At 42.3% G+C, this 25,407-nt stretch overlaps 1 non-coding gene across 1 annotated transcript; it reads left to right on the top strand.

The window, feature by feature from the left end:
- The first annotated feature begins 12,012 nt into the window (after positions 1–12,012).
- Positions 12,013–12,085, top strand: TRNAK-CUU (transfer RNA lysine (anticodon CUU)). The gene has a single exon. It is a non-coding gene; the product is annotated as a tRNA-Lys (tRNA).
- Positions 12,086–25,407: the final 13,322 nt, after the last annotated feature.

Below are 25,407 nucleotides of genomic sequence, written 5' to 3'. Positions count from 1 at the left end.
CGGGGGCCCGCTCCAGCTCAGGGCATTTACAACAGAAACCACTACGGACCAGCGCCCAGGAAGGGACTTGTGCCTGCAAAGCTGGACTCTCAGCCAGCGGGCCATTCTGCATGTGTGCAACGTGAGTGCAGGGTGTGTGGTGTGTGTGCATGTGCGTGCGTTTCCACGAAGCAAGGGAGTGGGGAGTAGAGAGACAGAGAGCGAGCAAGGCGGCTGAGAACCCTTGCGAGAAGGTTCCCTGGTCATAAAATATGATTAATGATCTGCACTAATGCGGAGAGCAGGCATGGTAAAAGGTCGTTGACGATTGTTGCTGGTTTCAGTCTGAATGCCTAAGTGCGATGTATTCTCGAACAATCAAATTTAAGCCCGATTCACAGAAAAGTACTGAAGTGCCCACAGTTCTTTACAATGCAGAGTAAAAACGCACAAATAAAAGTATCCCCCCGTTGCAACTGATTACATGGATATAAATGTCATATAGAGACGTACTATCACGTATATATGTATGCACCCCCAGAGAGATTAAAATTTGCCTATCGAAACTTTAATACTTTTTGTAGTATTTTGGAATGGATTTGAGTCCATGGTAAAAATTCTTAGGTCTATTTAAGACTACAGGATTGGACTAATAACTTCCATGTGTGGAAAATTGACAAGTTAGACCAACTATCAGTGAGCAAAACTTCCACACCTCCACATAAAATTGTGATTTTCATGACTTGCTTTCTTTCTCCAGCCTGCTTATCACCCACATGTGATTTCACTCAGGGCCACGCCGGTTCTACAATAATAGCGTGCTTTTCTTCCCTGCTTCTCTACAATGCATGCAGAATCTGAGAATGTAACTTGAGAGGCCTTAAGAGTTACATCCTGGAAAATGGCAGCTTGAGGACCAGCCCGGTTTTGTTACTGGTGAGAGCGCCATTGTTGTTACTGGTGAGAGCGCCATTGTTACTGGTGAGAGCGCCATTCGTGAGCCGAATGTATTTACGTTACTGTTCATTTGTCAACACACTGTTTTAAAAATGGTATCAGAACAAAATATATGAGTGCTCCTACTACTCCTATAACATATCCAGCATTGTCAAAATTTCAACTGTTTAATATCTTCAAACATTTAAAGTCCCCATTAGAGATTAAGGACACTGCTTCTGCACAAAATATACATCCCTGAAATCCCCCAAAAGAAGGCCTCCTATTTTGAAGTGTTTAGGTAAATTATAATATTTGGGTGGAGAGAAGTCAGCAAGACTGATGGATTAATGGTTGGATATACAATGGTTATTTATAATTTTATAACAGACAAGAATTCTGGTTAATGAAATAGATGGAGAAAAAAATACTTATTTTCCCTTGTTATGGTCCAATGAATTATTTGTTCAGGATTTGGGACTCTGTCCCTTCAAGCTAAGGAAAATGGCATTTTAATGAAACAGTGTTGAATGGCTTGTCTGCATAAGTCAGGCAATGGTGTGTGATTATTGGGCATTTAGATCAGAAAGGTTCCTAAGAGATTCCATTAAAGAATAGTTAAAAGTGAAAAACAGACAGATACCAAAAAAAAAAAAAAAAAAAAGAACCTCCTAAAAGACCTTGTCTGTCTGAAAGCTGGAAGTGAAACTCTCTAAACTATAGTGTGAAATCTAAGACAAACTAAAAATATTTATTAAATATGCATGCTTACAATTTTAAGTGCACTACTTATTAGTAAATATTTAATGTTAAGTCTTTGTGTGAATTCCTTAGGATTTTCTAAATTATATCTGAGAAAGGAGAATGACATCATATACCTAAGTCCAGGTATAAAATATTTAGCTCTCTGAACTAACTTAAATTTACAGATTTCAGAGTGGATTAGGGATAAATTTGATAAATTTAGAGATTTCAGAGTGGATTAGGGATAAATTGTCAACAAGTATTCCTAGGTAAAGGCTGTTTTAAGAGCAGTACAGCTGCTGCCTGCCTTTATACTGTTTGGAGTAGGTGGCAATTTCACGTATAAATGGAAATTGGCTATTTATTTAGCCACTGATGGTTTCAAAAACATTACCGCAATCCTAACTTGCTGTTCTTTCCTAAAATCCTTCCCTTCCGTAGAGCCTGGAGACTCAGAGAATCCGCTGTATTTAGATTACAGAGGCAGGGAAAACAGCCATCAGCATGAGTGATTCAGTATGGAATTTAACATATGGTGACCCCCTGCCCTGATGAGAGGCAAAGTTGTGATTATATTTTAAATAGTCTTTACAAAATGGTTTCAGGCTGCTTGAATGTGAAGTTAACCAACAGAATATTTTTAATCGTGGTGTAGGAAACTATCTCAGTTGTTTCTTAAATTTTAATTTCTATGGAACGTGATGAATACTGTAGTAGTGAAATAGACACTATCCGTTTCTTCTAAACACACACACACAGACACACACACACACCCCATCACCTCTAATGTGATCCATGCCCAGATTCTCCTAGCTTCTCACTGAGCGGCCTTCTCTGGTGCTGTCTTTTGTGTAAATTTGACAATTTGGGTCAGTCTGTCTGGGCCTTAGGCTTAGTCAGTCATGGTGGAAACCCGCGTGTTGTTTGAAAGACTTCCGTGATGATTTCTTCACCTCTCCGTGGTGTCCCAGGCTGAATACACCTTAAAAGCCATACCTGAATTTTTCAGTAGTTTAATAATCAGCAAAGCGTCTCTTCCAGATCTGTGCAAAATGGACCCATATGCGCGACACAGAGAATGGTTTCCTCATTTTTCCCCACGGCAGAAACCCTAACCTTCCCAGGGAATCAGCCGTTTTAACAATCTGTCCTGGTTTTCTGCTCAGAGGAAAATTCCATGATGACCCCTACTCCTATTCTTAATGCAGCACGGGTTCTCTTTTACTCTTGTGCACTGATTTTGGTTAATGACAAAGATATCTTTAATAACTTTCGGTCAGAGCGTTTGTGCAGATTCAGAATTGAGGCAAAAGGATGATAGAAAATATACTAACAGTCCCAGGGATTTGCAGGCACGTTTTCTCACCATTTGCAGTTTGGGGTAACTACATCAGGACCTCACAGCAGGTAGAGGGCCCTCAAATCTGTTCTTAATGTCAACTTAAGTAAAAGTCTCGGCAGCAGCTGGCTGCAGAAGAGCTGATATGGAATTCCACAGATGTGGTTCATAATGGCTTGAAGAATAAAAGGAAGTAGGCCGCAGAGCAGAATTCATTTAAGGAAAGACAAATTCAGGAAGGATTCTTCTTTGGAAAGATTTCCCATGTTCGGGAAGGGAGGGAGTGTTTTTCTTATCACAGGATCCCACAGTATGTTAATTACTTAACAGATAGGTTGTTACTAACACCATACTTCTTACAAAGGCAAAACCAATGACTTTTTCTGCCCCCAAATCTCATTATGTTTCCCCATGCATAACTGATTACATGTGCATGTTGATGCAAACTTTTCTAAGAGAACTGAAAATAAAATAAGGGAACCAGCAACATCTCTTTCACTGTGGGTAGGCAGATATACTTGTAAGGAAACCGAGGAGGGAATAAATGCTCTGAAGCCTTCGCATGAGATCTCATTTGACACATCACAGAAGACAGTTTGAAGGAAAGCAGAATTTGGCATTTAGGTGGTTTGATGATATTAGAATCAGAACAATGAGAAAGGAAGTGGTCAGGATACAGATGAGTCGTCATAATTAAGGACTCAAGACATTCTGTTGGTGAGGAAGGCTGGGTACAATTTTTTAAAATTAATTTTTATTGCAGTATAGTTGCTTTACAATTTGTTAGTTTCTACTATATGGCAAAGTGAATCAGCTCTACGTATACATATATCCCCTCTTTTGGATTTCCTTCCCATTTAGATGACCACAGAGCCCTGAGTGGAGTTCCCTGTGCTCTACACAGGGAACTGTGTAGGTTCTCATTACTTACCTGTTTTATACATAGTAGTGTATATATGTCAACGCCAATCTCCCAGTTCGTCCCTCTCCACCCACCCCCCCGGTATCCATATGTCCGTTCTCTACATCTGTGTCTCTATTTCTGCTTCGCAAATAAGTTCATCTCTATCATTTTTCTAGATCCCACATGTGAGCGATATGATGCGATATTTGTTTTTCTCTTTCTGACCTACTTCCCTCTGTATGACAGTCTCCAGGTCCATCCACGTCTCTGCAAATTGCACAATTTCGTTCCTTTTTATGGCTGAATAAGATTGGGTACAATTTTTTTAGTGACTTTTTATTGCACTAAAAGAGACATCACACAAAATTTACCATTTTCACTATTTTTAGGTGTACGGTGCAATGGCGTTAAGTACATTCACAGTGTCGTACAACCATCGCCACTGTCCATCTGCAGAACTCTCTTCATCTTAGAAAAGGGGAGCTCCGTCCCCATCAACAGCTCCGCATCTCCTCCACCCCACAGCCCCGGACTACCACCATTCTACTGTCTGTGTCTGTGAATTCGACTACTTGAGGGAACCTCATCTAAGTGGGATCTCAGAATATTTGGTTTTTTGTGTGTCAGGCTTATTTCACTGAGCACAATGTCCCAAAGTCCATCCGCGCTGTCGCATGTAACTAGGTAAGATTTTGCCTTCTTTATAAAAGATGAAGCAGTTATATAGACAGGCAGGCAAGAACCTTGCCAAGTAAACTGATTAACAAAGTGACTACAATCTCAATAAAAACAATTCTCAAGAATTTATCTTCTCTTATGATGATCTTATCTGGCTGTCTTTGCTTGTCTTGGCCTCCTTATAAGTTTCAGAAGAAATATGAAGAAACGCTCCATCTTCTTCCCAAATGGAAACCAGTGCAGCTGAAACTACACAGAGCAAACCTAACGTCGAATCTGAGTTAACTACTCTCTAGTTAGCCATCAGTCATGGCTGATTGATGACTTGTAACCAAACTACATCCCCCGAAAGGGGAGGAAGCGTATTAAAAATCAGAAAATTAGGGCTTCCCTGGTGGCGCGGTGGTTGAGAGTCCGCCTGCCGATGCAGGGGACACGGGTTCGTGCCCCGGTCCGGGAGGATCCCACGTGCCGCGGAGCGGCTGGGCCCCCATAGCCGCTGGGCCTGCGCGTCCGGAGCCTGTGCTCCGCAACGGGAGAGGCCACAGCGGCGAGAGGCCCACGTACCGAAAAAAAAAAAAAAAATCAGAAAATTAAAAATTAAAATCAGTAAAAAGGAACAGTGAAGTTGACCTACCGGCACCTGAGATGTGTCCACGAGTGCAGCCAGGCACTAAGGCAACCCCAGGCTTCTGGCCCCAAGGAAAACCTTTGGTTAAGAGGGTCCGTCTTTCTGGGGTTGGAAGTGGGGCACGTGTGTGTCTCTGGGGCCTCACTGGCAGATAGTGAGCAGACGTTCCATTCTAGGGCACGTGGAGGTGTTTTGGTGTGCCCCCAATAGATAGTGAATCCAGGGCATGCAGTTTAACCTGGGGGCCAAAATGGAATTTTTGAAAGAGACAAATGGCTGGATCTCTACAATTAAGTCACTAAATTGTACTAATTGAGTCACCGAAAAGCTTTCGTTCTTCGTGTCCACGTCACGGTGGCCAAGCTGAGTTGGGAATGTGAGAGAGTCACGTTAGATCGCTGAAACATGTGATACAATGAAAAATTTTAAAAATACTTCAAATAGGCAGTCATCATTTAAAGCACACGATGACGAAAGTTCAAAAAATTTTTAAATCCTAATTTTTCACAACTGTGCATTCCTTCGTTCATTCATTCCACATCTACTACTCCTAAGCCAGGCACTAGATTAAGTGCTCATTTAACAAAGAATATTTATTACATAAGAGCTTACATTTTATGTCATTTAATCCTCCCAATAATCCCACGAGGTAGGCGTCACTATCGTCCCATTTTACAGATGCTCAAGTCCAGTGTTCATGACCCCATCCAGCGGGCAGAGCTGGCCAGTGCCAGGGAGGGGCTGGGAAGACAGCCGCCCTGGAACACGTCACTAACCCTTACGTCTACCCATCCGCCAGCCAGAGCACATGGCCTCGGCTACTTTAAAGATGATTCTAAGGTAGACGAAACCAAATCTGTGTCTCCTCATAATAGCTTTAGGAACTTGGCATGAGCTCCAGTACCCAGTTCCGGCTCTGTGTATGGGTGTTTGCACGTGCATAAGTTATATCACATCCTCTGCACTCACACCATGTGTGTCACCCCGGTCGGCGTTCATCACTCACCTCGAAGCACTGTTGTCTTCTGGACACCTGACGTGTGCTACATATTTGTGCGGGAAAACGTGCTCACTGGTGGGTAGAGAACCTCTATGAAAAAATCTTTAGTTTCTCAAAGGATTTGAATTGGTTTTATAAGACATATAAAATACAAAAGGAAAGCATATGTAGTGGGAGGAATTGGGTTAGGAAAAACAAGAGCAGAAAAACAATGAAATCAAGGTCAAGATCAGCTCACCAGGCTTAAGATAAGCACACGTTGATCCCACATGCTGTCAGAGGTAGCAGAATTTTCCTCTGAGCTTCCTAGCATCCAAAACAAAGAGGGAAGTACTATTCTTTACAAGATTTGCACTATCTGAAAAATGAAAAGTACATTTTTCCACCAAAAAACATTCTGTCCTAACACTGGTATCTAAGTGAAATTTCTCTTACAATTTCTCAAAAAGAAGCGATTGTAGTCGGTAACGGACTGCATTTGCAATGATATTTTTACCATACAAACAAACAAACAAAATCCAGACACTGTTCCTCACTGTAGTTTGGAGGTGAAACTATCAACCTACAATTTAGTAAGAATTTACATTGATTACCTCATCTGCAAAATGGGAATTGCACTTCGAGTTATTAGGAACAAGAAAAGTGAAAAGGTGTAATCACTTGACATTGTTTTAATAGTGTATTTATGTGGACAAATGTAAGTTCTTTGCTGAATATTCAGGTTCTCCCTTACCATATAGGGATGTAATCAATATTATAAAATTATATGTTCATTTAATATGTTGTTTTAAAACAGATGAAGGCATCAGAAATGTTATCCCAAATTGTATTAGTACTCTTGGAATGGGGGTCATTTCTAGAACCATTTGATTTTTCCTTATTGATTTTCTTTTTTTTTTTCAATTGTGTAAGTCACTTTATTTTTGTTGTTGTTGAAGTATAGTTGATGTACGAAGTTGTGTGAATTTCTGCTGTACAGCAAAGAGACTCAGTTATACATAGACATATTCTTTTTTATATCCTTTTCCATGATGGCTTATCCCAGGATATTGGATATAGTTCCCTGTGCTATGCAGTAGGACCCTGTTGTTTATCCATTCTGTATGTATTGATAACGGTTTGCATCTACTAACCCCATCCTCACTGATTTTCAAACTCCTGTTCGTTTTCATAAAATGCCACTGGTATGGTCAAGCCTAAGGGAGTCTGGGATTCACACCCCAAACTGCAAATATTTAAGAACTGTTTCCATTCAATACCTGATCTAGATGCTCTCCAGTATGATGGGAAACGTAGGTTCCTCCCCCGCCAGGCACCCTGCCCACTCCCCAGGGCAGAGAAAGATCGGATTCCCTGGGGCCGCAGACCCAGAGCTTGTCAGCTCTTGGCTTCTCCCCGGCAAAAACAAGCTAACCAGCCCTCACCTCCTGCAACAAGCGAGGCCTCCCGACTGCCTTGGGTTTGCCGGAACTTCTGGGGTGTGGACGTCAGGGCATTTGAGTAACATGCAGCATTGGCAGGTCTGGACACACACTTCTTTATTTCCTACGGCTTAAGCCCTTTGGCTTCTAGAAAGCCTTTATTTAAAATAAATACAGAAAAGATGTGTTACACTGTGAGTTACAATACAATACAATCATCCATTAAGTGCCAAACTCTGTTCAAACAAAGTTCATGGACAGACTGACAAATTTACAAAAGCGAGGAAATTCAAAGAGGAGGGACTGCCGCTCAGCCCAGGGTCTCCCCGTCGTGCGGGCAAAGTGGGCCAACAAGAAAGAGCGGCTGGTGGCTTTTCTCTTTCTCTCTCTAGTTTGCCTCTGAGTTATCATAACTCAGTAAAGTAGGGTATGGGTAAAAATAAAGCAATCCTTAAAAATGGAGTGATTTTCAATATGTCTTTTTTTTAGCAAATAAATTACCCCATACTTATTGGCTGGAAAACAATATCCCACTTTCCAACCTCTCCCCAACACCAGTTGTTTTTTTTTTTCCCCGCAGTTGAGGTTATCCAGTTGTTTATATTGGGACTTCCTAGACTGGAGCACAGAAGTAACTTTTAGGCCAACTGATCATAAACTTCCATCCTAGAGCTTGCGTTCTTCAGGACACGTTACTAAAACATGATTTTACAAATATTCCTCATGGTAAAGAACATTTCTTTAGAAAATACAAAAAAAAGCCTAATGGGAAAAAAACACCAAAACTGTATTCGTGAAGTATTACGTAGATAACTGTTAAACTACTCTTACCCTTTCAAAGCCGGGAAGTTTCATCTTTTTTTCAAATCCTGTTCTTAAACGCGGTGATGTGCTCACATGTACCCCCAATTGAAAATTTGATGACACTTTCTTTCAATCACCAACAACACAAAAGGAGTCCAAGAATTAAACTCTGCTCTAGAAGAAGCTATAATGAGATTATTTCCGTTAACTGATGTCTTTCTGTCCCCCATCGCACACCATCGTGCAGTCTTACTTCACCCTCCCTTGCTGTGCAAAATTACAGCGACGATAATGGTTCAAATACCTTACTTACTCATTTCGGTACCATTTTCGTCTTGATTAACCAAACAGGGAATAAATACTGAATATCTATACAAGGGATTGTAAAAAGTTTGGTTGTCTCACGCGCTGAGAAAAAATATAGAAACCAAGTAGAAAACAAATTTTGTTCAATGAACACTGCCCAGAACACTTATTTCCAAAATGTGATGGGAGTTTCGTGTGTATTGGTCTTGTACACGTTAGGGTGGAGTCATAAAAGCCACACAACTACTCTTCTCTTTTGTGTGTGGAGATACCTATTTTCTGACTCAAAGTTAACAGCTAGAGGACGCCACAGATATGAAGGCAGCATCTATGAATTATAGATGATTCTTTACAAGTGAAAGAAAAGAGTGCATTAATTGTGGAACATCTCATCTTCCAGAGACGGAGGCACTGTTGTTTTTGTGAGTCTCTGTGTCGCTACACCAGCTGTGATCAGAACAGACGACCATTATATTCCTTCTGAAATAGAAGTAAAGGGTTTGTCCTATGGAATCATAATAACTACACATACTACATTTTGTACAGTTTATTTCATTTCGTTTAATTCTGCTCATAACAGCAAAGGGAAGTGGCTCAAAATTATCAACTCCTTTAAAACTTGAAAACTCAAAGTGGTGCTGTTTCCTCCGTGGTGCAGGCATTTAGAAGCCGAACTGTTTTGAATTCATATGATGTTTTTAAGAATTATGTGTCTAAGGGTACAGCTCTTAAAATCCATTTGTCCCACGTTCTACAGGAAGGACTTTCCTCCTTGTTGTGTGAGTATCAGTCTGCTCTGCTATGATATTTGAAGTTAGAACAATGCCCTTGTTCTATTCTGTATAATTTCTACACTCCCTGGTATACGGATGCTGAGAAATTTTAATAAGAATGGTGATTCTTTCTCTAGCCAAGATTTTCTCGCAAAATGTAGCAGTCAACGAGGTGCCGCAAATTTGGGATAATTCCTGGACAGACTCAACTCTACACGCCAATGTCAACTGCACATATGATGATAACCTTAATAGTCTTCCAAGAAAAGAAAAAAATGAATGACCTTAAACAAAATTTGAGAGGCTAAAGGAATGCAAGGAACATCCGACTTTAAATGTACACAGTATCGGTGAAACCGCACGCAAGTCATAGAGCCGAAAGTGTCCGTTGCGATTTCCGTCACGGCACTTGACATTATCACAATGATAATAACATATTAAACACAGAAGATGAGCAGAGACACAGGCGTCATTCACTCCACTCATACGTATTGCATTCACGTTCGTGGTGAGGAACGGCGTTCGGCCTTGAGTCTCCAGCTGTGAGGACGCCTCCCGGGCTGCAAGTCGCTCAGGGCTTTCCACAGAGATGCGGCACCAGGATGGAGCCTGGGAGCCTTCGCTCTCGGGGAGACACCCACGCGCACGTTCCCACGGCGCTCTGTCCTCGCCGCCCTCCTGCTGGTTCCAATATTGGTTGCAGACTCTGCTGGCTCCCCCGCAGCAATCACGCCAGCCCCTTCCTCGACCCTGACACAGTGGCCCTACCACCCCCCCACCCCCGGCTGGGGTTGGGTTTCCATTTGTCCAGGTGACGCCACTGCTGGCCGGGGGGCCATGACGGGGAGTCGCCTGGGGTGGGGGTGGAGGGGCTTCTCGTAGATGAAGGGAATCTCAGAGCTGGAGAAAAGTTCTCCTCCTTGTCCCGCACGGCGGTCACCCGGAGCAGGGGTGCCTTGGGGCCACCTCCCACCCTGGAGGAGTGGGCAGCCTCGGATCCCACCAGGCTTGGAGCAGACGCCCTATCCCGGACTTGAACAAATGAGTGTCCCTTTTCGGGTCAGCCTTGAGCCAGGGATTTCTGTTGCTCTTAGTTGAAAGCAGCCTGAATCTGGTTTTGAACTGGCTGTTTGCTTTGCGGGCCCCTCCCTGGTCTGTGAGCCCAGAGTGGCCGAGGACTTACCCGGGCCGAGCAAAGGAAGGCGGACTTCTCACTGCAGTGGCTTCTCTTGTTGTGGCTCACTGGCTCTAGAGCGCAGGCTCAGTGGTTGTGGCACGTGGGCTCAGTAGTTGTGGCGCACGGGCTTAGTTGCTCCGCGGCATGTGGGATCTTCCCGGACCAGGGCTCGAACCCGTGTCCCCTGCATCGGCAGGCAGATTCCTAACCACTGCACCACCAAGGAAGCCCCCAGATTTGTTTTTAAAGGTGGCTCTGACTGCAATGAGGAGGGAGGTTTGGTGGCTGAGAAACCAGTTAAGAGGTAAGGTCTCACTGAACTTGAAGATCAAAATCCCGAGGCCTCACACTGGGCAGAAGACAGGGGTCCTGGATGGAGCTTGAGAAGGACAAAGAAAGGCCGGTGGAGTACCCAGCAGGAGTACCCTTCTGTCCTGGAGGTGCAAGAGGCCATCTGATGGAAGAGAGAAGGGCCAAGGGTGTCAGACACCACCGCGCCCCCGTCGGATTCGGGAAGCTCGCAGATGCTGCCGTAGGGAGAGACAGGCCGTGAGAGCAGCCGGCTTCAGCCCCTACTTGGAAGGGTCTTGGGGTCAAGGCAGAGGCCTTTCTGTCACTGTGGTTCATCGGACGGCAGGACAGAGGTGAGTGTGTGGGATGGGATGCCAGTGTGTCATAAGTGAAGGCACGGATTCTGGAGGCTGGGAGACACCACGGGGCCCCGGGCGTCTGGGACACGCCCCTCGGCTCCTGGCTGGTGGGGCCCCTTGACTGGCCACAGCCTATCAAGAGGGGCTGCTTGGTGTGTGCGCGGGCCGGCTGCCCCGCGGGGAGCCAGAGCGCCTCCGGACCTCTTCTCCAAAGGCTTATTCTGAGGCCTTGCACGTCTCGGCTGTCAGGGCACCTACCCCAGCGGCTGCCCTCCTGTCCTTCAGGCCCAAGGCCCGTCTCGGTGCTAATTCTCGACATTACGTCTCATTCTGTATCTGCTGCCTCCCTTATGAAATTCTCCTCAAAATGTAGAATTGGAACTTTATGTTTTCCCCTCACCAAGTTTTGGCCAACCTCAGGGCCTGGATTCTTCTTCTGAACTGCAGACTAAAGGAAATTGGAAATAAAAAATAAATTTAAAAGCAGACAAGGGACAGAAGAAGCAGGGGTGAGTGAAGAAATCAGAAAAAAAACAAAAAACAAAAAAACCACCCATGTTGCTGCATTTAAGTAAGTGTTGATTATAAGAAATATAAAAATAACTATCTGGAAAAATAATTGCCCCAAATCTCTAGACCACAGGAGATAGAAAAAAAACATGGTGGGATTTCCCTGGCGGTCCAGTGGTTAGGACTCAGTGCTCTTGCTGCTGGGGGCCCAGGTTCAATCCCTGGTCTGGGAATTAAGATCCCACAAGCCACACAACTCGGCCAAAAAAGAAAAAAAAAACATGGAAAGATTTTTGTTTGTGTTGGGTGGAAAAAAGAAAGGTTCAATATATGTGTTCAAAATTTATGAGTAACAAGTAGAAAAGAAATCAGAAGGAGGAAAATTTGTTAAAAACTAACAGAAACGTGGAGAAATCACGGTAAATCGAAAATACACAGTGTAAAATGAGTTAAAATGTATTAGGAATGAAAATAAATGAGAAGTGAGACTCTAAGATTGGTCTTAAAATCCAGTTATATGCTATTCATGAGAGACAACCGTAGACAAAACAAGAAGGTTCAGTATAAAAGGAAGGACATCAGGCAAGTATTAATAAAAATAAATTAAATATAATAATAGATGCAACAGATGAAATAGAATTCATGATGAAAAGAAATAAAAGGGATAGTTCAAACTGGTAAAAGTTATAAGAAGATTAAAGTCATGGACATTTAGATACCTAACACAAGAGCTTCATATAAAGCAAGCACTAAAAACTATCAAGAAAATAGATAAATCATCCACTTTATTAAAGGACTCAACACACATGTAAGAGACATCACAGGTTAAAGAAACAAAAATAGTTGAGAATAACACAATCAATAAGGTTGAGCTAATAAAATATGGAATACTCTAGCTAATGAAGAGAGAATATACCCTCTCTGAAAATAGTTAGGAAATAGTCATTGTAAAGGAAAAAAAAAAAAAAAAAAAAAAGCCACAAGGAACTACGGATCCATTCCAAAGAGCAGAAATCATAAAGGTATTCTTCTGAGCAAACGCAAAAAACTTGAAATTAACAATACAGAAATAGCCAACCACCTGCTAGGAAAAAAAAAAGTAATTAAAAATAGAACAAAAATTAAAAATACCATATATAAGTAATATAATATCAATTTAAAGATTTTAAAGAGAAAAACCAATTGGAAATTGCTAGTCAGAGAAAAAAAGAAGAGACAGCTCTATGTATCAAAGTCTTAAATAAGAATACATTTATTATAAACTACATGAAGTAAGATTTCAACTCAGAAAGTTGTCCAAAAAAATGAAATAAAATCCACCTAAAAAAAGTAGAAGAGAAAAAAAATCAGTAAAAGTCAAACAACTTAATGAAATAGATAAAAATAATAATAGTAATTGAGTTGAACAGTAACACTAAAGAAAAAAAATCAGTAGCCAGATAAACATTGCCAAGTCTAAACAAGAGACAAAAAGAAAATACACATAATCAACCATTAGGAATAAAAGATATGAAAATATTTTTAATTTTAAAAGATTAATTACATCAATATGTGTATATCAATAACTTTAATAATCCAAAAGAAACAAACTTCCTAAAAATTTTTAAGGAAAGTTACCAAAATTGACTTAAACAATAAGTAGCATCCTTAAATAAACAAAATAATTGCAGAAAAATTTGAAAATAAAGTTGGATTTTTTTTAAAGGCACCAGAACCAGATTAAATGGTTTATGGAGTTAGGTTGTTTAAAATTTTTTAATTTTTAAATTACAGAAGTAATACATGCTCCTTTTATTTATTTATTCATTTATTTATTTTGCGGTACGCGGGCCTCTCACCGCTGTGGCCTCTCCCGTCGCGGAGCACAGGCTCCGGACGCGCAGGCTCAGCGGCCGTGGCTCACGGGCCCAGCCGCTCCGCCGCACGTGGGATCCTCCCGGACCGGGGCACGAACCCGTGTCCCCTGCGTCGGCAGGCGGACTCTCAACCACTGCGCCACCAGGGAAGCTCACGTGCTCCTTTTAAATGAAATATTCAAACATATGTAGGTGTATACAGTAAAAAGATTATCTCCCCACCCCCTCCTTTATCCAAACTCCAATGCCTGGGATTAACCCTCTTAGCTACAAACAGACAAATATACGTGTATATACATATATATATTTACAAAAAAGAGATCTTGCAGCATACATTGTTCTACACTTACTTTTTAACTTCAACCGCATATCATGACTTCATTCCATGTGAACAATATGACAGGTGCACAGAATTCATTTGTACGGATGTACCACAATATATTGTAGGATACTTAGGTTGACTCTTCCCTGGCTTCAAAGAAATAAACACCCATAGACCACCTTTTAAAAACCTGCCAAAATCCCTTCCACCAGACTACTGGGGAAAAGTCTTCAAATGAAACAAGAGAACAAGTTACTTCTGCTAGCTTCCCACAGGCACTGAGGAAATGATCAGTTCTAGCGTGACAGAATAATAATGAAAACCAACGTTCGCAGTAAAAACTTTCCAGATTAGCCTGACCATTTAAAACATATATGCATATCCCCCCAAAAAACCACCTTTTTTTCAGTAAAAAGAATTCCTAATCATGTTTCTCCTTCAGGTCAGAAACGACCTGCGCTTCCTGTTGGGAGGAATTAGCAAGTTTTCTCCCTCAAGCATCTACCATGATGCTCTAAGTGCTCGTTTAGTCCTTCTGTGTGTTCATTTCCCCCAAGTAATTCACTGAAGTGAAAATACCTACAGGACTTCCCTGGTGGCACGGTGGTTAAGGATCCGCCTACCAGTGCAGGGGACACGGGTTCGAGCCCTGGTCCGGGAAGATCCCACGTGCCATGAAGCAACTAAGCCCGTGCTCCGCAACAAGAGAAGGCGCCGCAATGAGAAGCCCGCGCAGCACAACGACAGCAATGAAGACTGAACACAGACAAAAATAAATAAATAAAAAGAAAGAAAGAAAAAGAAAATACCTACAGAGCGTCCATTCAAATCTTGAGGAGCCATTATCCCTTTCTGAGGCTGTGGGCTGAAAACTGGAAAGAATGAGACCATTTCCTGGAAGGACACAATGTGGAAAAGAAAGATCTCAAAAATGGGAAGTGAGAATAAGTCTAAGGTCACCCTACTTAAACTGCCAGGATTCTGTCAGGCTATCTACGGGAGCTCATGAATCACAGAGTCATAGGCTGCAGAAAAGCTAAGATTAGGACCAATTAAGAGATCAGTTAGTCAGTGTAAAGTTTTTACATTGTTTTTACATTACTCCAGATTTTTTAAAGGGATATAAATAGTGTGTGACAACTGTAGTATTGTTCCTACTTCAGATCTACATTCTCTTCCTTTCACATTTTATTGGAGGGAATTCCCTGGTGGTCCAATGGTTAAGACTTGGAGTTTTCACTGCCTGGGCCGGGTTCAGTTCCTGGTCAGGGAACTAAGATCCTGCAAGCCACGAAGCATGGCCAAACAAAAGAAAAGAAAACAAAACAAAACACAAAAATACAAAACCACAAAACCCCCTGCACACACACACGCACAAGAACATTTTATTGAAATCATCTAAAAGTCATGCTTCCCTGCTTCATATTACAAATTGCAGGATCTTTTCAGCAAATGGTGGTAGGACAATTAGACACACACATTCAAAAGACTGAAAAGGTCTAATTCTAAAGAGTTAGACCTCTTCCTCACAACACACCCCAAAATTCATTCAAAATGGATCATAGACCTAAATGTAAGTGCTAAAACTATAAAACTCTCAGAAGGAAATATATATTAAATCATCATGAACTTGAATACACGCAAAGTCTTCTTAGATATGACACACCACATGCAAAAAAGAAAGCAGGGCTTCCCTGGTGGCGCAGTGGTTGAGAGTCTGCCTGCCGATGCAGGGCACGCGGGTTCGTGCCCCGGTCCGGGAGGATCCCACGTGCTGCGGAGCGGCTGGGCCCGTGAGCCGTGGCCGCTGAGCCTGCGCGTCTGGAGCCTGTGCTCCGCAACGGGAGGGGCCACAACAGTGAGAGGCCCGCGTACCGCAAAAAAAAAAAAAAGAAAGCAGATAAATCAGACCCAATCAAACTGACAAAGGACGCTATCAAGAAAGTGAAAGGAACTCACAGAATGGGAGAGAATATTTGCAAATCTTATATCCTACGGATAGGGGACCTGTATCTTGTGTATATAAAGAACGCTGAAAATTCAACAATTCAAAGACCAATAACCCAACTTAAAAATGGGCAAAGTGTCTGACTAGATATTTCTGCAAAGAAAATGTGCAAATGGCCAATACACGTAAGAAAAGATGCTCAACATCATTAGACATTAGGGAAATGCAAGTCAAAGCCGCAGCGAGGTACCACGTCACTCCCACTAGGATGGCGAGAATCAAAAGAGAGGTAGTGACAAGCGTGGGGAAGGATGTGGTGAAATCCGTATACAAGGCCGGTGGGAATGTAAACTGAGGCAGTTGCCTTGGAAAACAGTCAGGTGGTCCCTCAAAAGGTGAAGCACAGAGTTACCATGTGACCCAGACACTCCACTCCCAGGTATATACTCAAGAGGAATGAAAACATACGCCCACACAAACACTGATACACGGATGTTCATAGAGACATTATTCATAACAGCTGAAAAGTGGAAACAGCCAAATGTGTACCCCCTGATGAATGGATACACAGTATGTGATATATGGGAATTCCCTGGTGGCCCAGTGGTTAGGACTCTGCGCTCCCACAGCAGGGGGCCCAGTTTGACCCCTGGTCAGGGAACTAAGATACCGAATACTGCGCAGTGCGGCCAAAAGAATTTAAAAAACCAAAAACCTGAAAAAAAAAAAACCCAGTATGTGGTATAAGCACACAGTGAAAAACTATTCAGCCATAAAAAAGGAATGAAGTTGTCATACACGCTGCAGCCTGGATGATCCTCTGAGAAGAGTCTGCTGAGAGAAGGAATCCAGGCACAAAAGGCCACACATTGTAAGATTCCACTCGCATGAAATGTCCCAGAGAGGCAAATCCATAGAGGCAGAAAGTAGATGAGTGGTTTCCAGGGGTGGGGGACTTGGGAGAAAATGGGGAGGGACTGCTGATGGATGTGGGCCGATGGAAGTGTTTGGGGCCTAGATTGAGGTGATGGCTGCACACCGCCGTGTATATGACAAAAGCCACTGAATGTACAGATGAAATAAGTGAGGTACATGATATGTGAATTATATCTCAAGAAAGCTGCTATTAAAAAATGGCGGGGTCATTACCAAAGGTCTTGGTCTGTTATGCACAAAAAGGGGATTTAATGGCCTGAAAGACGACGCATCTTCCTAGGTATTACATTATATTACAATTTTTTTGTTCTCAAGTATGCCCTACTTCCCTGGTCTTCTGGTCATTTAGAGGAGGGCCAGTGTGAAGAGTGACAGCTTGGCATCTGAAGGAGAGAGATGGAAGGAATGGCTTCTTGCCCTGACTTTGCCATGATTAGCTGTGTGACCTTTGTCAAGTCACTTAACTTCTCTGGGCCTTAGCTCATCTGAAAGATGAGAAGTCAGAACTAAATAAATTCTCCCACTTTAGAATTCTGTGATTCAGATTAAAATGGCATATGTAAATATTAACATAATTATGAAAACATATTGTCTTTATTTTTTTAATATGTAACAAAACGTGAATCAGTGGTTGTCTTGTATGACGGGTGATTAGTGTTTTACCCTCATATGTTTCTCAATTCTTCCATAACACAAGCATATTTAATTTTATATCTGAAAAAAAAAATCTTTTAAGTGTTGTATTGCATATGTTGAAATGTGATAACTTCATTGAAATACAAGTCTGTTAAATCTATAAATACAGATGCAAGACATTTGTAATTTTCCAGTGATGAGTGGAGATATTACAACCCCTGGGAGTTTTTAAAGTTGGAATTCTTCTCTACAGAATTGTTTTCTTTGTTTAAATGTGTTCTTGCTTTTCAGATTGAATATAGTCCTTGGCATACAGCTTTGATTCTCATAATGTATGTGCTTGTGCTACCTTAATTCACACAGACACTGAGGGAAAGAGGGGGCCCTTAGTGCATCTTTCCCAATAAAAGGGAACACAGGAATCAGCAAGATACTTAATCCTACACTTTCATATGCAAAACTTGTTTCCGTACAATAGATCCGCGCTAATGACAAGATGAAAGCTATGGTAAAATAATTTATAATATATGTTCAGTAATGTTCCAGTGAAGGAAGTAATAAAACAATGAAGATTCCTTTTAGTTTAGATTTCCAAACCAGGAAACTGTGATCTACACGAGGCCGAGAGCACTTTAATTTAATGGAAAAGGTTTCCTTTCACTGAAGTATTTTTAGTGTGTACATTTGAAATGACATTATATCTCTGCGAGCTTGGAACAAAAGTCATGTATTTTAACCTTAGGTAGAAAAGAGGAAAAAGGCATGTCGAAATAACCAATGTTTTCCCAATTAAAGACCAACTGACTTGCAAAAGAAAAAGTCATGTATTTTAAGAAGTGAAAGAAAATATGGTTGAAGGTCTAAAAATTGTTAAATACGGCAAGTGTCTTGGTGGATTCGGGAGGGACGTGACATGTCTGCCCACACGTGCCTCCATGTGCTTGTTCATTATGGTGGGAGAACTGATCTGGAAGTCCTAGTGGACCTCAGAAGCACGTGAGCAATGGGGCCACAAGTGGCTTTTCCTCTGGGAGGCAGAGAGCCCCTTGCAACGTAAACAGGCCCAGATAAACACTGGTTCCTTGCCTGCTACTATGTGCAGTTGGCAATCACTAGTCTAAAGATGTCCTTCTGTGTGCTAATTATTTCTGCAACTCAGAACCTGTAGAGATGGGATTAGGAGAGGAAGAAATGCACATGTGATGTCAGGGGTGCTGTAGTTTTGCCTGGCTTCTTCATTGTCTTTGTTATTTAAATATCCTGTTGTGTAAGTATGAAGACAGGAAGTGAGCTATACAAAACCTTAAAACGACAGCAGTATTGAGTTTCAGATGAGCAGATGTGCCTAGTGTTTGGGAAGTTGATATATATTTCATTTTTTGAAAACGCTCAAAAGCACTCCATTTTCTCTGGGAACATTTTCAATATTTCAAAAGAAGCTTTGACAGTACTGCATAAATATTCTCTAGTTAATAATTGCTGCTTGGGCCGGTAACAGCAGACTTGAATTGTTTAGCTTCTGCTTTGTGTTTCTTTGGAAAACACTAAAATCTTGTCTTCAACGGTGAGAGAGAGAAAGAGGTGGAATAAATGAGCAACACGAAATACACTGTGCATTGTTTCTGCCCCGGCTCTGCTGGGTTTTCGTGCTGATCAGAATCTCTGGCCGGACAAGGAGGAGAGAGATCCTCTTACTCGGTCCACCCACCACTGCTGGCTTTCCTGCCAAAAACGGCCGCTGGTGTGGGAGCGTTTCCTCCCGTGCTTGGGACCCTCAACTTAGAGAGAATTGTTGAGAAAAGCTCCTTCCTCTTTTAGAGTCAGAATCGGAATAGCCCCCATCTGAGTCTTTTTCTGTTTGTTTGTTTTTCCATTTAAATGTCCTTGGTGGCATCTTGAATTTCAGATTTTAGAAATCTATACCTTTTCTTACGTGGAGGAGTGTAAAGTACTTTTGGTTGAGAGTACAAGTTAGAAACACCTACAGAATTGAGCTTCTCGACTCTCGTCTTTATGAAACAAACTGGACGAGATGTAGCGAAATGGCGTCTGGCGGGGTTCGAGATGTGATTGATTTTGTTAACACGCAAATGGAAACGGTGCTCTTAATTTATAAGGTATGAGAGCGGCTCTTCGCATTGTCCCAGATGAAAGCTTGGGCTTGAGAAGAGGATTTCGAAGGAGAGTCTTTAGGCGTTTCCCTTAGTTTCTGAGTGAGCTCTCCCACTCCCACCCCCTCCTTCCATGGGGTGAGGAGATAGGGTCCATTTTCTGCTGCTAAAATGCTGGAGCCTCATTACACCCTATGCTTCATCTCTGCAGCCAACTCAGTGATGGATAAGCGTGTGTCCCTGGCTTTAACACAGCGAATGTAACTTAAGCTTAAACAAATAACCTGTTTCCTTTCAAGTGTCTCTTAGAAAGATCAGAAAATTCTGTTGAGATGTAAAAGAATGTAAAATCCAGTGTTGGAGGTGGAGGGAATTGGCTACATTTTGCTGCCCCGGGTTCAGGCGGACCATTTGCACGCAGCCAATAATTAGTTTGTCAACAGGCTTTATTTAAGACCTACTATCTTTTAAAAGTCATTTTAAGATTTGAGACACAGATCCAAATGTTCTATTTCAAAACAAAATCAGCAGCCTAATTCCTTGTCACTGGTTCTCTGCCCTTTTCCTTTCCTTTTTGTGGTACAGGGTATGAAGACTGTTATTTTGAAAGCCGTGTGCACGTCTATGAACAAATCATTTCAAACAGCCATTTGTATGAAACATAAACTTAATAAGCTTAAGGAGAGCATTGTCCCATATTTGGCTTGGGAGCGGCCCCCCACCCCCGCTTCAAGTGGCATTAGTGAAGCCCAGCTTTAAAAGCTTAATGAGTAGAGGCCCCCTAACCCACAGTAGGCAGCCTTGTTAGAAACTACAATTTGGTCCAAAGACAGCTTTTTTATTTATTTGATTTGCTGATTTCTCAGAATTACGTAAGCTGTTGCTGGCCCTATTGATTTCATGTTAGAATCTCTTGAAAACATCGTTTGGCTAGCTGGGCTCCAGGCATCTTAGCTGGATCTCTGTTTCTGGGTTTTCTCGAACACTGGAAAAACACAAATCAATGGTCCTTTGGCCACTTGAAATCTTATCTTTATTTCGCTTCAACAACATGAAGCTGCAGACAGACCCTGCAACACTAGGGCATGTGAAGGTGAGTATACATGTATCGGTATTACGTTTATAATTGGATCTTAATAACCACTGTCTTCCAGTTATGATTCTACTTTGGTTACAATTTGTTCTAGGATTCCTGCCCTCGGTCTTAACGTGATAACAAATTTATTCTCCAAGTATTAGTCAATGGTCTTCAGGTTTGATACAGAAACTCTTCTTACATCCATTCATGGGCTTTGCAACAGAACAGTCTAGTCTATCCCTAGAACTGTCAGGCTCGTCAGAAAATAATACCTCCTGACATTGGCAGAGTTAAAATATAGGATTAATGATCAGCTTTTAACATGCAAATTAAGTACTCAGTATAAGAGTATCTGGCGGTCCTTTTACCCACCTTATTTAACTCAAATTCTCCATTCAAATTAGAAGGGCGGGTTGAGTCTTTCCCTCACTCACAGGGGTCACATCAGGAAGGTGCTTCTAACTAGACTTTGGGGGTAAAATGGGACATTGCAAGGAAGCCTCCTTGGAAAAGTAGCACATTTGTAGTTCCACTGAAATGCCATCAAGACTTCAGAGAAGTTAACGATTAACTTTAAGAACTGCAAGGCCCAAATCTGAATCCCTGCTGGCTGTTGGGCCCCAGCCTCTAAAATGAGAGCAGAGGGGAGATCTATGGCCTCCGCATCCCAGGAAAAAGAGCTCCTCTTCCCTTTGTTCTGAGTAAAACTGGAAAAGATGATTTTTCCTGAAAACCTCAGTGTGGTTGTGGGCTTTCTTTAAATGCTTAATAACATTCTTTGTCAGCAGCTCTTCACAATTATATAATAGTTTTCACTCGTGGCAACCTATGAAGAGGCTACTTATATACACCAAATTATACGGTTAAAAACTGCCATATACTTTTGTAACTGGAAAAAGCATTTTAAACTCTAAGGCTAAAAAGAGCTATGTGTCTATTGTCTCTGCCACAAGAGGGGACATTTCTTTTGCAAGAGGTCTTTGCGTTGCAAAAGACAAGTTTCACAGCTGACATTTCTCCTACAAAATAAAGTCCCTTTTTTACTTGAAAAAGATGATTTGCTATGTTCGAAGCACCTCCTTCCTGCCATTTTGGTGGGTTTTAGGCTTCTTTGGCCGATTTCTTTGCTATAATGTACACAGTTGATCCCTAAAGCTTAATTTTTAATTGCTTAAAGTCTCAAATGGTATCCTGGGTTTATTGGGGACCTCTGTCCCGGAACAAGAGCGCTTGGGGCGGTGGGGGGGGTGGTCCCCGGGGTGGGGCGGAGGGGGGGTGGTCCCCTGCACTGCGCGCCCCGAGGCAGGGTGCACGCACCGCTGGCCGCGGCAGGACGGCAGCAACATGAGACACACACTGTACCACGCACGCGGCCCACACTCGCAACCGGCGCAGTGTTCGGGTCACTCCTTACATCACCGGCTCACAGGAAAAGTACAATTAAACTACCGGGAATTTTGGTCATAACAAACTGCTTCTAAATGGCTCCCAGGGGGTTTCTTCTGTTCCTTTAATAACAATGCCAATTTCAAAGGATACCACCGATTTCTAAGAATCCGAAGCCATTTCTTGTTAAACAGCTTTGTCAGCCACTTATAAGCTGACCTCAAGGGAGTCTCTTTTCGGGGCCTTGAGATACACGGCCGCAGAGGCCAAGTTGTCGTGGAAGCCTTCACCAAGGGACACCAGGTTACTAACCCGGAGACACACACGTGAACCTTCAGACCTCACCCTTGATTTTCACCAGTGAACCCTCGGAAGTGTTTGAACAAAGACAACTCAGCTTCTAGTGCACATCCAGCCAGAGCTCTCTGTGTGCTGACGGCCCAGAGGAGTTTGGGGGCAGTGGGCGAAAGTAGAGGTTTGGGTGATTCTGGGGTGCGAAAGAGGGAACCTTTTGAGCGTTTGTTTCGGGGTCCACGGCCTTTCATGCTGAATCGGAGGCCTTTCCACTCACAGAGCTGCTTCTGGGCTGAGTGGAAATTGCATTCAGCACGGCAGCAGGTAAGAGCTCCTGGTCAGTACTTGGGAGGTTTTTTCCCCCCATATGTTTTGAAAGCAAGCAAATTCCTAGAATATTACGCCTGGGAACACTGGTGGGATAGGCCGAATCAAGAGACCACATCATACGTACATAAAATGCTTATCAGAAACCCTTATGAATACTACAGAGATCATTTAAAAATTACATTATTGACAGTAATGAAAATAATTATTTCATAAGGGCCATAATGACAAAACGGCAAGGATTATGGCATATCCATCTTCTTAATCTATAGTCTTATTTTCTGTAATGCATATCTTACCAAAAAAACCCCACTAAGAGTAGAGATGGGGCTTTCCTGTTTGCTAGGAAACAGGTGTTTAAACTGTGTAGATGAATATTTGTCAAATATCAGTAACTTTGACTACCCTTTCTGCATCTCTCTTCTCCCCAAAATCCCCAACTAATGACCACCTGCACTAATATTATGATATGTCACAAAGACCATGCAGAGGAGTTTCTATTGAGGCTTCCTTTCTTTTATAAATAGATCTCCAAGCATGTCAGTTTTGCACTGTCAAAAGCCCTGAAATGATTGCGGGGAAGTCGATATTTTAAAAGCCCATTTAAAAGAACCAGGTTTGACATCGGGATGAGATCTTATCAGGAGAGACTTGGTCTTCATAGCGAAGGGGAAAGACTTACGTGAAAGGATGAACTATGTTGCATTTAGAAAAGGAAAATGAAGTGGACTTTAGCATGTTTTTTACTGTGATCTCTGTTACCCGGAAACAAGTTCTAAGTCACTTTAGTTCTTTAAAATGAAAGTCGCAAATGGGGGTAAAAAACAGTCTTTGGGCTTGAGAAAAACTGCTGTCTTAAAAAAAAAATCCAATATCTGGAATTATACTGAATAAATACCAAAAAGTACTCAGTGATTGTTAAGACGAACAGGCCAATTAATATCACTTTTAAAAGGCATTGGATGGCCTGATATAAGACACTAGGACCTCGGCCCCCGTGTCTTGTTGACTTGAGATCGCTGGAGACAGCTTAGGGTTTGCACACCTTAAATCAAATGGAAATGAAAAGTTGGTAAGAGCACACAGCAATGTGCGCACACGATATAAAAGTTACAATGCACACAGAATTCAATTACATTTTGCAAGAAAAGTGACTGAGACGTGTCACAAAAGTTGGATGAGGGAGAGAGAATTTCCCACTACCGTCGTAGTTCCTATGTCAGACTGTGATCAATTTATATTTACCGAAGTAACAGAATAAATAATTACTCCTTAGATGCCACTGTATATTTTTTGCATTGAGAAAATCTTTGCAGATTGCCAACCTAAAAAAAAAAAAAAAAAAATCACTGATGCCTTTAAATGAAGATGCCCATTTACTTCCTCATCAGAGATTTATGTCTTCCAGTGTTTTTTCATGTCCCTTAGAGACTGATCAGTGATGCTTCCCCCAAAATCCAATATATCATTAAAAAGAAATGCCAATAAGAGAAACAAATACTGTTGAGAAAAACAAAACTTAGGAGGCTGTTTATCTGATCCTCATACGGTTTCACAGGTAGCGTTCTTATTTTAGAAACCATAGTAAAGAACCATCTATGAATTAGTTTGTTAATTCTTGAAAGAAACGGCCCGCGTGAGCGCCTGCTTGCCGTGTTGGTGAGAGCAGGGTTATATTATTCCCCCACACAGGACACTATGGATCGTCCGTTCGAGCAGGCTTCTCCTGGAGGCCCCACTGCTGGGCTCCATTTCTTCACGCACCGGGAAGACCTCGACGTGGGCTTTAGGACAGCCATATCTTCACAAAAGGAGCCTTAAACCCTCCACGTTTTCACCACCGGCTGCGCTGTCTTCTGCAGACTAACGTGTCTGCTGTGCCTTTAAAAGAGCAGCTGCGTCCTCTCCTCTCTAGTGTTTGCACTTTTACCTGTAATCTGATTGTGGGGAGGAAAGGAAAACCTGGGCACCCCTCCCCAGCACCCTGGCACCGTGATCGTTTGTTTAGTTAGTAATTCTACCTAGCAGGGACTTTTCCCTTCTCTGGGCCTGCTGTGCTCCATCCACAGAACTGCATCTCCATGGCAATGGAAAAACACGATGCTGGAGAGACAGAGAGGGCCGAGAGAGAGCCGGCGAACCCCTGCCCTCGGCTCCCGGCCTCGCGGGAGGGGCTGAGCTAATGTATATGTCACGTTTAGGGGTGTCGGGATTCAGAGATCAAAGGAGGTCAAAAGGGGGCTGTTGGAATGGGAGATATTTATTGTGTTTAATATAAATACAAATGTGTCCAAGGAGAGAAACGGAAACCTTGAAAGTCCCACGGATTGCGGTGAGTAAACATAAACACCACGTCTGAAAACGGGCAGCGTGGTAACACGAACTGGCACTTCGAAAAGCTGCCTTATTCTAAACGGGGGTAAATTAAGACAATAACCATCTCGACACGAAGTGAAAATAGACATCAGTTGAAAACACTGGTTAAGATTTCTAGCTCTGCCTCAGGTCCGCTGTGTAAGTAGTACCTTCTGGCTGTAAATGCCAGGATGGCCCAGAGCGCTAGAAAAATGTCTGGTTACACTTCTTAGCGACATATGTTTTGTTATCAAGAACATTTGTTTCATACTACGAACTATACAGTTAACTTTGTGCCCGTTAAAC

The sequence above is a fragment of the Kogia breviceps genome, chromosome 15 (genome assembly GCF_026419965.1).
Source record: "Kogia breviceps isolate mKogBre1 chromosome 15, mKogBre1 haplotype 1, whole genome shotgun sequence".
Classification (NCBI taxonomy): Eukaryota; Metazoa; Chordata; class Mammalia; order Artiodactyla; family Physeteridae; genus Kogia; species Kogia breviceps.
This window is presented reverse-complemented; position numbering and strand designations above follow the sequence as displayed.